We start from the raw sequence: 18391 nt of genomic DNA, 5'->3' as shown, positions 1-18391 counted from the left end.
GAAGTAAAGGACCTATATACTGAAAATTACAAGGCCTTTCTGAGAGAATTGGACAACGACATAAGGAGATGGAAAGACATTCCATGTACATGGATTGGAAGAATAAACATAGTTAAAATGTCCATTCTACCTAAAGCAATCTACAGATTCAATGCTATCCCAATCAAAATCCCAATGACATTCTTTACAGAATTAGAACAAAGAATCCTAAAATGCATATGGAGCAACAAAAGATCCCGAATTGCTAAAGCAATCCTGAGAAAAAAGAACAAAACGGGGGGCATCACAATCCCTGACTTCAAAACATACTACAAAGCTACAGTAATCAAAACAGCATGGTACTGGTACAAAAACAGGTGCACAGATCAATGGAACAGAATTGAAAGCCCAGAAATAAAACCACACATCTATGGACAGGTTATCTTCTATAAAGGAGCTGAGGGCATACAAGGGAGAAAAGAAAGTCGTTTCAACAAATGGTGCTGGGAAAACTGGAAAGCCATCTGTAAAAGAATGAAAATTGACCATTCTTTTTCACCATTCACCAAAATAAATTCAAAATGGATCAAAGACCTAAAGGTGAGACCTGAAACCATAAGGCTTCTAGAAGAAAACTTAGGCAGTACACTCTTTGACATCAGTATTAAAAGGATCTTCTTGGACACCATGTCTTCTCAGAGAAGGGAAACAATAGAAAGAATAAACAAATGGGACTTCATCATACTAAAGATCTTATTCAAGGCAAATGAAAACAGGATTGAAACAAAAAAACAACCCAGTAACTGGGAAAAAATATTTGCAAGTCATATATCTGACAAAGGCTTAGTATCCATAATATATAAAGAACTCTCACAACTCAACAACAAAAATCAAACAACCTGATCAAAAAATGGGCTGAAGACATGAACAGACATTTCTCCAAAGAAGATATACAGATGGCCAATAGGCACATGAAAAAATGCTCATCATTGCTGATCATCAGGGAAATGCAAATCAAAACTACACTAAGATATCACCTTACAACCATTAGAACGACAAAAATATCTAAAACTAATAGTAACAAATGTGTGAGAGGTTGTGGAGAAAAAGGAACCCTCATACACTGCTAGTGGGAATGCAAACTGGTGCAGCCACTATGGAAAACAGTACAGAGATTCCTCAAAAAATTAAAAATAGAACTACTATACAATCCAGCCATTCCACTACTGGGTATCTATCCAAAGATCTTGAAGTCAGCAATTCCAAAAGGCCTATGCACCCCAATGTTCATTGCAGCATTATTTACAATAGCCAAGACATGGAAGCAACATAAGTGTCCATCAACAGATGAATGGATAAAGAAGATGTGGTACATATATACAATGGAATACTACTCAGCTGTAAAACAGAGCAAAATCATTCCATTTGCAATAACATGGATGGACCTTAAGGCAATTATGTTAAGTGAAATAAGCCAGTTAGAGAAGGATAATCTCTGTATGACTCCACTCATATGAGGAATTTAAAAATGTGGACAAAGATAGCAGACTAGTGGCTACCAGGGGAAAGGTGGGGTGGGGGTTGGGCACAAAGGGTGAAGTGGTGCACCTACAACATGACTGACAAACGTTAATGTACAATTGAAATTTCACAAGATTGTAACCTATCATTAACTCAATAAAAAAATAAATAAATAAAAGAGAATACAGATAGACAACTCAATGAGTTCAGGAGCTACATCAAAAAAGAGCTTGATACCATAAAGAAGAACCAATCAGAAATCTCGGAGATGAAAATTAATTACAAAGGGGGAGATTAAGAACACTCTGGACTCCCTGATGAGTAGGGCTGATAAGATGGAGGACAGAATTAGCAGTCTGGAATATAGGAATATAGAAATGCTTCAGATAGAGGAGGACAGAGAACTAAGACTAAAGAGAAATGAAGAAACTCTCCAAGAAATATCTGACTCAATTAGGAAATGCAGCATAAGGATTAGAGGTATCCCAGAGGGAGGAGAGAAGGAGAAAGGAGCAGAAAGTTTGTCCAAAGAAATAACAGCTGAGAACTTCCCAAACCTGGGGAGGGAGCTTGAAATCCATGTGGCAAATGCCAATAGGTCTCCAAACTTTGTGAATGTAAAAATACCAACCCCAAGGTGTATAGCAGTGAAGCTTCCAAAAGTCAATGACAAAGAGAAAATGTTAAGGGCAGCAAGGCAGAAGAAAACAACCTACAAAGGAATCCCCATGAGGCCATCTGCAGAAACCTCACAGTTTAGGAGAGAGTGGAATGATATATTCAAAATTCTGTAAGACAAAAACTTTCAGCCAAAAATACTCTATTCATTGAAAATATCCTTCAAATATGATGGAGAAATAAAATCTTCCCCTGATAAAGAAAATTTAAAGAAGTTCATCGCCACAAGACCCCCTTGCAAGAAATGCTCGGGAAGGCCCTCATACCTGAAAAAAAAAAAAAGGAAAGGGTTTACGAAACCCTGAGCAAGGAGATAAGTAGAAAGACAAAATCAGAAAATTGCAGGTCTCCATCAGAACAGGTTAGCAAATGCTTAAGTAGAACGTTAAAAATAAAGGGAAGGGAAACACCAAGAATAAATATAATCCTGTTATTTTAGCCACAAACTCACAACACAAAAAGAAAAAAATTTGTGACAATAATAACTTAGAAGGGGAAGAAGAAAGGGATGGAACCAGCTTAGCCTAAGGAAATAAGAGGCTATCAGAAAATGGACTATCTCTTCTATGAGATGTTTTATACAAACCACATGGTAACCACTAAACAAATAATTAGAACAGAGACACAAATTACAAATAAGGATAAAACTAAGAAAACCAACATAGGAAACTACCTAACTGAATTGGTAATCTGAAATTCATGGGACAAGAAACAAAGGAAAGACAGGAGAACCAGAAACGCATGATAAAATGATAGTAATAGGCCCCCACATATCAGTAATCACTCTAAATGTAGGTGGATTGAATTTTCCAATCAAAAGACACAGAGTGGCAGGGTGTATTAAAAAACAAGATCCAACAAGATGATGCGTCCAGGAAACACACCTCAGGCCCAAAGACAAACACAGACTCAGAGTGAAGGGATGGAAGACAAGACTACAAGCTAATAGTGAACATAAGAAAGCAGGTATCGCCCTACTTATATCAGACAAAGTAGAGCTCAAGGCAAAACAGGTAAAGAGAGACAAAGAGGGGTAGTTTATAATGATAAAAGGGACACTCCACCAAGAAGACATAAACACTTATAAATATATATGCACCCAACACAGGAGCACCAAAGTACATAAAGCAACTACTAACAAAACTAAAGGAGATATCAACAACAATATGATAATAGTAAGGGACCTCAACGCCACGCTAACACCAATGGATAGATCATCTAGACACAAAATCAACAAGGGAATTGTTGAATTAAATGAAAACTAGGCCAAATGGACTCAATAGATATATAGAGAACACTCTATCCAAAAACAGCAGGTTACACATTCTTCTCAAGTGTGCATGGAAAATTCTCAAGGATTTGTTTGGGAAATAAAGCAAGCCTTGACAAATTTGAGAGGATTGAAATAATATCAAGCATCTTTTCTGGCCATAATGCCATAAACTAGAAATCAATTACAAGAATAAAGCTGTGAAAGGGGCAAAGATGTGGAGATTAAACAGTATGTTACTCAACCACAAGTGGATCATTGAAGAAATCAAATGAGAAATCAAATGTTATCTAGAGACAAATGAAAATGAAAACATACCATACCAACTGATTTTTGATGCAGCAAAAGTGGTTCTAAGAAGGAAATTCATTGCAATATAGGCTCACCTCAATAAACAAGAAAAATACCAAATAAGCAATCTCAAACTACACCTAACAGAATTAGATAAAGCAGAACAAACAAAGCCCAAAGTCAGTGGAAGGAGAGAAATAATAAAAATCAGAGCAGAAATAAATGCTATTGAAACAAAAAAAGCAGTAGAAAGGATCAATGAAACAGAGCTGGTTCTTTGAGAAGATAAATAAAATTGACAAACCATTACCCAGTATCACTAAGGAAAAAAGAAAGAAGACTCAAATAAACAATATCAGAAATGAAAGAGGAGAAATCACAACAGATACCACAGAAATACAAAAGACTATGAGAGAATAGTATGGAAAACTATATGCCAACAAATTGGCCAACTTAGAAGAAATGGATATATTCTTAGACTTTTACAACCTCCCAAAACTAAATCAAGAAGAAATAGAGAATCTGAATAGACCAATCAGAAGTAAAGAGATTGAAACAGTAAACAAAAATCTCCCCAAAAATAAAAGTCCAGGACCAGAGGCCTTCTCTGGAGAATTCTACCAAACATTCAAAGAAGATTTAATACCCATCCTTCTCAAACTATTCCAGAAAATAGAGGAAGATGGGGCACTTCCTAACACATTCTAAAAGGCCAATATCACCCTGAACCCAAAACCAGACAGGGACAACACAAAGAAGGAAAACTACAGGCCAATATCACTGATGAACATATATGCAAAAATCCTCAACAAAATAATGGCAAACCAAATACAGCAGTATAATAGAAAGATCATATACCATGATCAAGTGGGATTTATACCAGGGACACAGGCATGGTTCAACATTTGCAAGTTAATCAATGTGATACACGACATTAACAAATTGAGGAAGAAAAACAACATGATCATCTCAATAGACACATACAAAGCATCTGACAAGATCCAACACCCATTTATGATAAAAACTCTCAGTAAAGTGGGTATAGAAGGAAAGTACCTCAACATAATAAGGTCCATATATGACAAACCCAAAGCCACATCACACTCAACGGGGAAAAACTGAAAGTCATCCTTCTAAGAACAGGAACAAGGCAAGGGTGCCCATTGTCACCACTCTTATTCAACATAGTGCTGGAGATTTTGGCCAGGGCAATTAGACAGGGAAAAGAAATAAAAGGAATCCAAATAGGAAAAGAAGATGTGAAACTCTTGCTGTTTGCAGATGACATGATCTTATATAGAGAAAACCCTAAAAAAAATCCATCAGAAAGCTACTAGAAGTAATCAATAATTACAGCAAAGTTTCAGGGTACAAAATCAACTTACATAATTCAGTAGCATTTCTATACTCTAATAATGAGCTAACAGAAAGAGAACTCAGGAACGCAATCCCATTCACAATCACAACAAAAAGAATAAAGTATCTTGGAATAAATATAACCAAGGAAGTGAAAGACCTATGCAATAAAAACGACAAGACTTTCCTGAAAGAAATCGATGATGACAAAAAGAGATGGAAAAACATCCCATGCATATGGATTGAAAGAATAAATATAGTTAAAATCTGCATATTACCTAAAGCAATCTACAGATTCAATGCAATCCCAATCAGAATCCCAATGACATTCTTCACAGAAATGGGACAAAGAATCTTAAAATTCATATGGGGCAACAAAATACCCCAAATTGCTAAAGCAATCCTGAGAAAAAAGAACACAGATGGAGGCATCACAATCCCTGACTTCAAAATATACTACAAAGCTACAATAATTAAAACAGCATTGTACTGGTACAAAAACAGGCACACAGATCAATGGAATAGAATTGAAAACACAGAAATAAAATGACACATCTATGGTCAACTAATCTTTGACAAAGGAGCTGAGAACATACAATGAGAAAAGAAATTCTATTCAATAAATGGTGTTGGGAAAACTGGACAGCCACATGTGAAAGAACGAAAATAGACCATTTACAAACCATTATGCCATTCAAAAAACAAACTCAAAATGAATCAAAGACTTAAAGGTAAGACCTGAAACCATAAGACTCCTAGAAGAAAATATAGGGAGTACACTCTTCCACATCAATCTTAAAAGGATTTTTTTCAGACACCATGTCTTCTCAGACAAGGGAAACAATAGAAAGAAACAAATTTGACTTCATCTGACTACCGAGCTTCTACAAGGCAAGGGAAAACTGGATTGAAACAAAAGCACAACCACCAGCTGAGAAAAAATATATCTGACAAAGGATTAATCTCCCTAATATATAAAGAACTCACACAACTTAATAACAACAAAACCAAAAAACCCAATCAAAAAATGGGCGGGGGATATGAACAGATGTGTTTCCACAGAAGATATATGGATGGCCAATAGGCACATGAAAAGATGCTCATCACCACTGATCATCAGGGAAATGCAAATCTATGCTAAGATATCACATTATACCCCTTAGAATGGCTAAAATAACCAGTACAAAAAATAACAAATATTGTAGAGGTTTTGGATAAAAAGAAACCCTCATACACTGCTGTTGGGAATGGAAGTCGTGCAGCCACTAGGGAAAACAGTATGGAGATTTCTCAAAAAATTAAAAATAGAAACACCATATGACCCAGCCATCTCACTACTGGGTATCTATCCAAAGAACTTGAAATCAGCAATTCAAAGAGACCCATACACCGTTATGTTCATTGCGGCACTATTCACAATAGCCAAGATGTGGAAGCAACCTAAGTGCCCATTGACTGATGACTGGATAAAGAAGATATGGTATATAGGTGCAATGGAATACTACTCAGCCATAAAAAACGATAAAAGCATCCCATTCACAACAACATGGATGGACCTGGAGGACAATATGTTAAGTGAAATAAGCCATATAGAGAAAGACAAACTCTGTATGACTTCACTCATATGTGGAAGATAAAAAAATACATGGACAAAGAGAACAGATTAGTGGTTACCAGGGGAAGGGCGGGTGGCAGGTGGGCACAAAGGATGAAGTGGTGCATCTACAATATGACTGACAAATAATCACATACAAGTGAAATTTCACAAGGTTGTAAACTATCATAACCTCAATTTTTAAAAAAAGAATATGTTTCAGAAGATATAAAGAAATGAAAACTGTTACATGCACGTGGATAAGAAGAATTAGTAGTGTTAAAAATGTCCATACTACCCAAAGCAATCTACAGGTTAAATGCAGTACCTATCAAAATACCAATGGCAATTTTCAAGAAATGGAAAAAAAAATCCTAAAATTTGTAAGGGACTACAAAAGGCTTCAAATAACCAAAGCAATCTTGTGAAAGAGAAGCAAAGCTGGAGGAATCACCTGTCCTTATTTCAAACTGTATTACAAAGCTCTAGTAATCAAAACAGTATGATATGGGCATAAAAACTGACACATAAACCAATGGAGCAGAATAGAGAGCCTAGAAATAAAACCACACATATATGGTCAATTAAATGACTTCAGGGGAGCCAAGAACATAAATAGGGACAGGATAGTCTCTTCAACAAATGGTTTTGGGAAAACTGGACAGTCACATACAAACGAAAGAAACTGAACCCCTATTTCACACTATGCACAAAATTCAGCTCAAAATGGATTAAAGTCTTGAATGCAAGACGTGAAACCATAAAACTCCTAGAAGAAAACACAGTAGGTGAACTCCTTGATATCGATCTTGGCAATGAGTTTTTGGATTTGACACCAAAAGTAAAAGCAAGTGGCACTAAATAAGATTAAACAGCTTTTGCATGGCAAAGCAAACTATCAACAAAATTAAAAATCAATTGATGGAATGGAAAAAATATTTGCAAATCACATGTCTGACAAGGGCTTAACATCCAAAATATATGAAGAGCTCACATAATTCAATAGAAGAAAGACAACTAACTTGATTAAAAATGTGCAGAGGGCCTGAATAAAAGATTAAATATTTGTTGGCACACTTGACAATATTTTACGACATAGCCATTTAAAAAACAAGTTAACAATAAATAAAATTCAATTCCTCCCTGATTATGAAAGCGACTCAATGAGTCTGCAAAAGCATTCGTTGTCACTGTTATAATGACATGGTTCCCACCAGCTTTATATCACTGTTTTGGGAAGAACTGGCATTTCAATTAGGGTTAGATTAAGCTGTATAAGACAGAAAAAAACAAAATAACAGATACTTAAGATAGTGTTTACTTTCTCAAACATTAAGAACCATGGGCAGTCTAGGGCTTATGTGGTGGCCCCATGAGCCGTGGAAACCTGAGATCCTTTCACTTGAGACCCCAACTCATCTCATGGTCCAAATTATAGCCAGCAAAGAGAAAGAATGGAAGAAGGAAACACCTATCCCTTTAAAGGCACATTCCAGAAGTTATACAAGATGTACATGCAAAAATTAATAAAAGACAACTTTCAGTAAAGCCAAAAGGTAGATCTTTGAAAATATTAAAAAACTGATAACTATTGAAACTACTCCAGGGAAACATCAGAAATGAGCAAGTATACACTATGATAGATCTTGCAGATGTTAAAATATATGAGAATATTATTAATAACTTTTCCTATTAAATTTGAGAATGTCGATCAAATGGACAAACCCCTATAAAAATGTAGTTTACCAATATTGACATGAGAAAAATATAAAACTAAATAAGTCAATATCTATTAAAGTTACTAATCAATAATTTTACAACTTCCCACAGAAAATTCCACGCCCAGATAACTTCATTAGTGAATTCTAGCAAATATTTAAGGAAACAATACATCAATCTTAAATACACTTTCAAAGAATAGAGAAAGAACATTTCCAACTTGTTTTATGAGACCAGCAAGCTTTGTTAAAAAAGTCTATCAAGGACATTATAAGAAAGATAAATAGTAAGTTAATCCCTTGCATGAAAACAGATGCAAAATCCTTTTAAAACTTGCTCACACTCCATAAACTATTAAAAAAGATAAATTTGAATGACGAAGTTGAATTTATTCTAGAAATGTAAAGTTAATATAATATCTGAAAGTAGTTGGTCTAATTCTCTACATTGACAGAATAAAGGAGAAAAATAACTTCAATATACACAGAAAATCATGTGATAAAATTAAGAAGCCATTCATGATAAGGTCTCCTAGAATCCAAGGAAGAGCTCTTCTGTGATATAATAAAGGGCATCCAATATAAGCTACACCATACATCATACTTAAGGGTGAAATATTAGAAGCTTTCCCTCTGAGATTGAGAACTAGATAAGGATGCTTTCTATGAACTGTCAAAGCAGAAAGACAAGAAGAAGAGAAAAATTGGAAAAATATTAGGAATTACAATGCAACAATTAGGCTATTAATTTTCTAATTTCACCTAATCATTCAGATATATGTAGAATTATGGTAATAAAGTAGTAAAGCCATGCAGCACATTATATCCAGAATGGAGAACAAAGGAAGGAATTCCATGTGATGGTAATGAAGAGGAGGAAGTGGAAATAAGGCGATGAGAAGGCAGGAAACAAAAAAGACAAAGGTCAGAAAATCGAATGTTAGAGTAAAATTTTAGAGGTGGATCATTTTTGGTGGTTGACTAGTGTATTCACAGGTTAGCGAATAGATTACCAATGAAGATTTATGGAGTTGAAGAGCTCAAGAATCTTTATGGCTGGCATATGTTCAGTTCATCCACAAGATTTTGGAGTTTCCCTTTAGAATGTTAGGAGTTTGAGGAAAAGGAGAACTGTGAGCTGCATGCCAAAGTTATCTGTGAAATATGGGCAATACTGAAAGTTTAATACATAACTGTTCATGAGGAGACATAGTAATTGAAATAACTAACCATATTAATGTAAGGAGAAAAATAGATTTTTTTTAGAAGATTAGCACCTGAGCTAACATCTGTTGCCAATCTTCTGGTTTTTTTTCTTCTTTTTCTTCTTCTTCCAAAGCCCCCCAGTACACAGTTGTATATTCTAGTTGTAGGTCCTTCTGGTCATTCTATGTGGGACTCTGCCTCAGCATGGCTTGACCAGCAGTGCTAGGTCTGTACCCAGGATTCAAACCAGTGAACCCTGGGCTGGAGAAGCGGAGCACTCAAACTTAACCACTCAGTCATGGGGCCAGCCCCTAGAAAAATAATTTTTGAAAGAATTTGAAGAAATTGGAATCTGAAACATGAACAAGTTGAGATCTGAAACATACCAGATATTTAAGAGAATATAACCAGTGCTTCCAGTTCTTGAAGATTGTGGAAATTGAGCATCTCCTACTGGTGAGGTTACTAAGAAGCTATGCCCCGGATAGAGCTGTACCCCAGGAAAGCAAAGCTGTGGAGAGATACTTGTGTGAAAAATTAAAACTTAACAACACAGAGAGTTCAGGCAGTGCAAAACAAAGGGATGGGGGAGGTCACCAGTGATTTATTCCCCATAATTCTACTGAAAGGGATCTTGCTTATATCACAGATGCTTTCTATAGATAGAATAAGGCAAAAGATATTTTTAGTCCTCATCTTTCTTTATTTTCTTAGCAGCTTTTAGTACTGGTGATTCCTGCTCCTCTTCTTGAAGCACCCAATGATTTTAGAATTTGTCAATCTTTGCCTGAGTCAACTATTATAATGGGGGTTTCAAAATTCTGATATTTAAAAATTCTATCATTGCTTCTATATTTTTTTAGCTAATATAATCCATTTTTCTTTTTTCTGCCAAACTGATTAAACTCGCCAATGGCCCTTAAAGCTGATTCTTTTGTCCTATATGTATATCTCTACCATGTTTTGTTGATTTGCTTTCTAACACAATACGATATTACAGGCTCATATTATTATACTTTCCTTGCCCCAAACCTGAACCAGAATTTTTTTTTAAGGAGCCCTGTTTCTTTTAATGAGAAAAAATATCTAGAAACCAAGATCTGAGGGCTAGGTGAGCTAGTTGGTAATGGGATATCTTTATTTCTAAACACAATAGACAGAACTGTTTTGTTCTTTTTGTTGTTGTTTTTTTGTTTTTTTCTTTTTTAGCAGTTTTATAATAATTTTCCAATTCAAAAGCAAAAGTAAAGGGTTTTTCCTCACCTTCACTGATTTCATATTTTTATCTTTATTTACTCCTCAGTGAGAACAATAGTTTCCAACATTATCAATATATTTACTTATTCATTCAAACCCAGAACTCGTGAATAAGCGTTTCAACAACACTACACAGTTACCAAAGACAACGATTAGCCTACTAAAAACAGTCAAGATTTCCTTTGCAATTTCTGTCCTTAAAATATTCTCCAAGAGTGTATAGTTGTAAAAGTCTGATCAAAAGTTATTAGAATAAACTATGATTTTTCTTGAGTGATCACATTGGTAATTTGATTTACAGTTTATTTGTCTCAAAAAAAATCTTCTCATAAGGCTGGCCTGGTGGCGCAGTCATTATGCTTGTGCACTCTGCTTTCATGGCTAATGGTTCACAGGTCTGGATCCCCGGCTTTGACCAAGCACTGCTGGTCAAGCCACACTGTGGTGGCAACCCACATAAAATAGAGGAAGATTGGCACAGATGTTAGCTCAGGGCCATTTTTCCTCACATACACAAAAATAAATAAATAAATAAAATTTAAATTCTGGGGCCAGCCCAGTGGCACAGCAGTTAAGTTCACACATTCTCAGCAGCCCAGGGTTCTCCAGTTTGGATCCCAGGTGCGGACATGGCACCGCTTGGCATGCTCTACTGTGGTAGGCGTTCCACATATACAGTAGAGGAAGATGGGCATGGATGTTAGCTCAGGGCCAGGCTTCCTCAGCATAAAGAGGAGGACTGGGGGCTGGCCCCGTGGCCGAGTGGTTAAGTTTGCGCGCTCTGCTGCAGGCGGCCCAGTGTTTCGTTAGTTCGGGTCCTGGGCGCGGACATGGCACTGCTCATCAGACCACGCTGAGGCAGCATCCCGCATGCCACAACTAGAAGGACCCACAAAGAAGAATACACAACTATGTACCGGGGGGCTTTGGGGAGAAAAAGGAAAAAAATAAAATCTTAAAAAAAAAAAAAAAAAGAGGAGGACTGGCAGTAGTTACCTCAGGGCTAATCTTCCTCAAAAAAAAAAAAGAAATAGAAAAAAATCTATTTATGAGTTTGCTTTTTTATGCTTTTAGCTTTAATTTTAGTTTTTGAGTATATGTAACATATACGTGATTCTAATGTCAAAATTTAATATGCAGTTATACTCAGAAAATTCTTACTTCTATTCCTATCCTAAGCACCGTTTTCTCATCCACAGGTAACTGTTTTCTTCAGATTATAGTTTATCCTGCCTTTATTTTTTTTTGCAAATATAAGTGTAAACAGTAACCTCAATACTCTCTTCTTTCTACACAAGGGTAGCATACTATATGTACTCTTTTGAAAATTTATTTTTTTCACTTAATAGTGCACCCAGTAAATCACACTGTATCATTTGACATAATTTTATTTTTTAAAAGCTGAAAAATATTTTTTTTATTAATGAACCATAACTTCTTGAATCTGTAACCTACAGATGGATCTTTAGGTTGTGTCTGATATGTTGCTTTTGCAATAACGCTATTTTGGATTACCTTATAAATACTCAACTGGCTTTCTTAATCCATTCTCTATGGTGCATTCTGTGGTAACAATAAAGCATCAATTTTTTGTGATATAAGTATAGAAACCTGAAGAGTCTTAAAGAAAACGCTTCTTAAAAAGGGATGTCCCCAGTGAGTTACAGAGAAGATTCGTTACTTGCCTAACTATTTTGTTCCTGATGGTGATAATACGGTATTTTAAAATAAGCCATGAATGGCTTTGGGCAAATTTACATTAAATGTGCTTTCCTTCACTTCTTCTAACTAATTTCCTAGGATCATGTCAGAAGTGTGAGCCATGCTGAACTTTATGGATAGCAGCACAACAAGTCAAAAGAGATAAAACACGACTGGAGAAATAAGCTAGAAGCAATGAATAGACGTAGACTGTACCCAGTAATCGCCCGAGCCAGGATAGAGCCAAGAAATATCCACCAGAAACCCATTAAGTTCCAGAACTTTCATCAAAAAGAGTAATCTCCCAGAAATCAGAAGGAGTTACATCAGGCAAGTTGGAAAGCCACCTAAGGGAAACACTAGGCTGGTAGGTGGGAATGAGCAGAGGTAAATGGAGCCTCTGGAGAATGGATGTCCAGGAAAGCTGTGATTTAGTGTAACTGGACTCCAACATGAGGCTGTACTAGCTGCCTGTGTAGAGCTTGGGGCTCGGCCATCCTGGCCTCAGAAAACAGAGGAAGTTCCAGTAAAGTTTCAAGATGATTCTAAAGAGCAACGATTTCTCAGCTCAGGGCTGTACATTTCAGGATTAGGATTTTGAGCCTAAAAATTCTTCTAAAAGTAACGCAGAGCCTCTGTCACGGGTGATTAGAACACAAGGCAGGAAGAGGAGCTCTATAATACCCTTTGTGAGCTTGGTTACATTGAAAAGGACAAAAGTTTATCACAGGTCGGGTTAAAAGATAGAACAAAATTGATGGACAGCAAGGAAGTGAATCATGAAATTCCAAGTTCTGAACCAAGATTCCTCAATGTGACTTTGCCTTGTAGGGGCTGGGCTGAGTGCCACACACTGGGAGGAAAATGATTACTCCTGGTTGTGAGAATTAGTGAGACTCAAGGGCTTGGAGAAAGGGTGGGTATTATATAAGGAATCATGAGTAGGAAGCACCAGAACATGACAGCATCAGGAGCAAGGAAAGTTATCAACACAGAGAAACGTTACTTAGGCTATGGGGAAGCTGAGGCCTTGGGAGGGATGTCCAGTGTTAGGTGTGAGCTGTCTAGAACCTGAAAGTAGGAATGGATGAACTGATTCACAGAGAAATCACATGTAAGCAGGACTGAGGTGGGCAAACACAGAGGGAAAGCTCAAGGCACAGATCATAATTTCCCTAAGTTTTTATCACAGGCAATCGGAATGGTGTTGCCTCTCAGGATGCACATCTCCGTCGTGGAGTTAGAGTTGAATAGAGCATTATCTCCTGTCTCTCCTCATCTTTCTTCATTCTTAGCCCATTCGCAGAGAGAGGAAAGTCTGAATGCTTCCTTTAACCAAAGATTCAGGAATTTGTCTTTGTACCGTCAGCCCCTCCTGTTTCTAATAAGGCCATTGGTTCAGACCAGAAGATTCAATAGCATCGATCTCCATGGATTCCTTTCAACTTAAACTTTATATTTTTAAAAAGCTTAATTGTGATCTTTTGAAGTGCCCAATTAAAGATTTAAAGAAATAATGAATATCCTGAGGTGTTTGTCTGCCCTGAGTTTCCTTGCAAATGAGAGAAATAGACTTTTCTTTTCAACCACAGGGAATAATTTTAAAGCTGACTCTGCTTTTATTCCCTGCTGATGGTCATCTCCTATTGCTTCAGTTTGCCTCCTTTGTCACTCTGTGTCTTTTCACTCTAGCCTTGAAGCAGGCTCTGACCAGCACCTGACCCCTTGCTTTCTTCTTTTGTTCTCTAGGAGACCACTGACCCTTTGCTGTGAAAGCAAATAAAAAGCAAAATTGCACAGTTCATAGGTGCTCCAAGCCCTCCAGAGAGAAGATGCGTAAGGTTGCCAGTCAGCAGATGTGGAAGCCCTGCAAGATCTATTTGAAGCAGCCATCCTCTTTAAAGTGGTTCATCTCAAATGTTACCTTTCCAATGGAAAATTTTAGTCCCGGAGACTTGCAGGCACTAAGATACATGTCTGTGTGAAACCTTTCCTCTAGCCCTTCTCGCAGCACAGAGTGGGTGGGTTCACTGTGCCAAGACTGATGTAGGCACCTCTCCTTTGCCCACAGGCCATTCTGTGGTGCTTCATCACATGCTCTGCTCCCTTTGCCCAGTCATAGAGCAGGTCTGTTGAGATCAGGAGCTGTGCTATTTATGCATCCTTTAATTCTCACTTTCAACAAACACTGAGTGCCTCCATGTGCCTGGTAAACTGTCAGGTGCTGAGGATACAGCTATTACCAAAACCAGATGTGGTTTTTGTCCACAGGGAGCTGTATAGACTTCTAGAGAAAACAGACACTTATCAAAGGATCACGTGAATAATCATCTAACTATAAAACTGAGCACAGAGTACCATGAGTGTATAATTTGATGTATTTAGAGGGATCAAGACTTTTCTGTGAAGTAGCAACCTACCTGAAGTCTGATAGTTAAGTAGGAATTACCTTGGAAAAAATAGAGGGAAGGGAATAACACTCAGGTGTAGAATCAGCACCAAGTGGGAAGGCCTGTGGAAGTGCGGCTCATGCACTCCAAATCTATTTGTCAACAGAGCTGTTACTCGGAATTGCTGCCTGAAGTGGAAAATGTTTGGCATTTCTGGCCTTCATCCACTGATAACCAGTGTCCTGGGCCCAAACCTCACTCTGACCCTTTTGACAACCAAATACTCCCCCACATATTGAAACATATCTAAGGCAGCTTAACACCTCCAGTTAAGAACCACTACCTGAGGCTTAAAAAAGGCTCTTGCATTTAAAACTGGTTGGCAGGGACTTTGGGGAGGCATTGGTATGAAATGATCTTGAAAACAGTGCCAATGCCCATATCTTTCAGAGCTTTGGAGGACAGGGCAATAGGACAATTCTCCAGAAGTGAATTCCCAGATTCAACTCTCCTAAATCAGTGTGCTAAGTGACTATTCACCTAACAACCAGTTGGCCTGATCACTAAAGGTTTCATTGAATGTTAATTTTGCCCGTCTCTGTGTTTGTCCTTCCCTGTGTATTTGCTCTACCTCTGTATGTTTTCCTGGATTAGCTGTTTTGTGACCATAAACAAAAGGGTAGGGACATATTCAATCAGATGTAAGGGCAGGAGCAAAGGAAAAAGTCAAAAAACCACAAAAGAAATCCTCCTATTTCAGTAAATGGCTTTTTGGTGAACTAATTTTCCATCTTATTGACTAGAAGTGCTTTGGACACCATTGTAAAGTGTTATCTTTTTGATAAAAACATGGAAGGATGAAATGAAGAGTGTTAGTGGAGTAGGGTTGTTGCAGAAAGGGGAATGGACTGGAAAAAGTAAGAGCAGATTCAAGATCACCAGTTGGGAGGTTACTGTAATAGTACAGACAAGAAACAGTGTTAGCTTAGACTAACTTGGTAGAAATGAAGAGAAGTGGGTGGGTTCAATAGATATTTAGGAGGCAAAATTGACAAGACTTGACTGTGTGTTAGATATGAAAGTCATAGAGACAGATGTGGAAAGCTTGGTTGTAGCTAGATAGATGGAGAGAGAGAATACTGGAAATATGACCATATTTGAATGGGAGAGATCATTCGTTTGCTTTTTCAGATGCGGCTTTGAAATAGCCAGGAGGTGATATGTTGCAGCTATATGATCAGATCTAGCGCTCAGAGAAGGGATCTGGTTTAGAAACATCAATTTTGGACTCTTCTACATATAAGTGGTATATTAGTCTAGTAGGGCTGCCACAACAAAGTACCACACACTGGATGGCTCAAACAACAGAATTCTGTTTCTCCACAGTTCCAGAGGTTAGAAGGACAAGATTAAGGTATTGGCAGGATTGGTTTCTTCTGAGGCTTCTCTCGGGTTGGCTTGTAGATGGCTATCTTCTTCCACTGTCTTCACAAGCTCTTTTCCTCCATGCATGTCTACATCCTGATCCGATCTTCTTATAAGGACATCATTCATATTAGATTAGGGCCCACCCATATGACTTTATTTTACCTTAATTAGCTCTTTAAAAGCCCTGTTTCCAAGTCACAGTCTGAGGTCCTAGGTGGTTAGAATTTCAACATACAAATTTTGGGAGGGACACAATTAGGTCCATAATAGATAATAATTGAAGATGTGGGTGTGGCTTGATATTGCTTACAGGAAGAAAATATAAGAGGAGAGGGCCTAGGATTGCAACATGAGGAATCTAACATTTAATACCCAAAGAGCAGAGGGTGAAAGAGGAACCAAAATCTTAGGGAATAACCAAGGGAAAGCTCGGTTACAGAAGCCAGGGAAATGGAATATCTTGACCAGGAGACAGTTGTGAAAAGTGTAGAAGATTAAAGAAAGATGAGGTAGAATGAGAACTGAGAAAGGAATCTTGTCTTCTGTTTTGTCTACTCAATGTCTAACTTAATGACTGGTATCTGTTAGAAATTAAGTAATGAATTAATTATGTGTTGTCATATTTAGTCTTGAGGGAGGAGAAGGATGATAAGGCAAGGTCAGGCTGAATATTATAGAATTAGCTAAACATATCTGTGCAAATTTGAAGAGGTTAATATCTCAGAGCCTCAGTTCCAAATTATGTCAAATAAATTTGATAATTTCTATCACACAGAGTTGATTGAGATTATATGCCCTGCACACATGTCAAAGATACACACTGGGTGTCAGTCTAGCTACTCATTGAATACTTTAACCATTGTACTCAAACTGGTCAGAAGTAGAAAGGAATAGAAAGTGAATCTGTATCCAGCAAACTCCTTACTGGAGAACAACATGGATTAAATCTGGAGAGGCTTTTTTTCAGATGTGGATTTCAAAGGGCAAGTTAGGATGAGAAATGAGAGAGTCTGCTGCAGTGTAAGAGAAAAAGTATAATGGCCATGGAACAGAGGCAAAGCAAGATTGGGGCAAAGTGAATGTCCCAGCATACTGGCATGAGCAGCCCAGGATGTGGACAGGTCACTGATACTAAGGTCTGAGTGGGACAGTCTTATTTTAAAATCAAGTGACAAATAAGCAAACCCAGAAATGAAGTATTTTTATTAATATGTGTGATCTCTTTTCAAGTCAGTTAATTAGTCATTCAAAGGCATGGGTTATGGCCTTAATATATGTAAGCCTTTAAGAAAGAAAGATATACAAGGTCCTTACCCTGGGAATATATTCCAACATCTTGGTAGATGAAACATTCAGGTGTAAGGAGACATCAAACAAAAGGGCCTCTGTTGGGGCACTTTACATTCAAATACAAATTAGAGTTAACTAGGTGAATTGGTTAAGTGACTGAATTCTTAGACGTCTGTGACCCTTTTCTGGTATTGCTCTGCCTTGGTGCCAACATTTATTTCTCTGGGTTCATGAAATCCAAATTTCAACAAAATGAGAAAAGAGAGAAACCAGTATTTTTGAGTCTCTATTAAATGCAAAACACTATGTCGGGGACTTTGATTATCTCATTTAGCCTTTCTGTCAATACCTCAGGTAGGTTTCTCTTCCCAAATCCACATTGAGTGACCTCACACTGGTAGTTCAGAATTGGCCTTGCTGGAATGATTTACTCTATTAAAATCAGAAAATGCTCTAAATCAGTATTTTTGTTTGTTTGCTTTTTCAGAGAGCTGGTGGTTAAACATTTACCAGAATACATTGATTGAGATTAAAGCCAATTTCACGCTTTCACCAATTTATCATCATTGTGTGCTATGAGAATATGAAGTGGTAGTCTTTGTCTCTTGCTTCTTCTAGACTTCAAATCTTCTCTGATGTAGCACAGGCCATGCCCCCATCTTCATTACAGAAGAATTGAATCATCTTATCTCTGTCACAATGTCCATGTTTG

The sequence above is a fragment of the Equus quagga genome, chromosome 4 (genome assembly GCF_021613505.1).
Source record: "Equus quagga isolate Etosha38 chromosome 4, UCLA_HA_Equagga_1.0, whole genome shotgun sequence".
Taxonomy (NCBI): domain Eukaryota; kingdom Metazoa; phylum Chordata; class Mammalia; order Perissodactyla; family Equidae; genus Equus; species Equus quagga.
The sequence above is the reverse complement of the archived record's forward strand: the minus strand, read 5'-3'. Positions refer to the sequence as shown.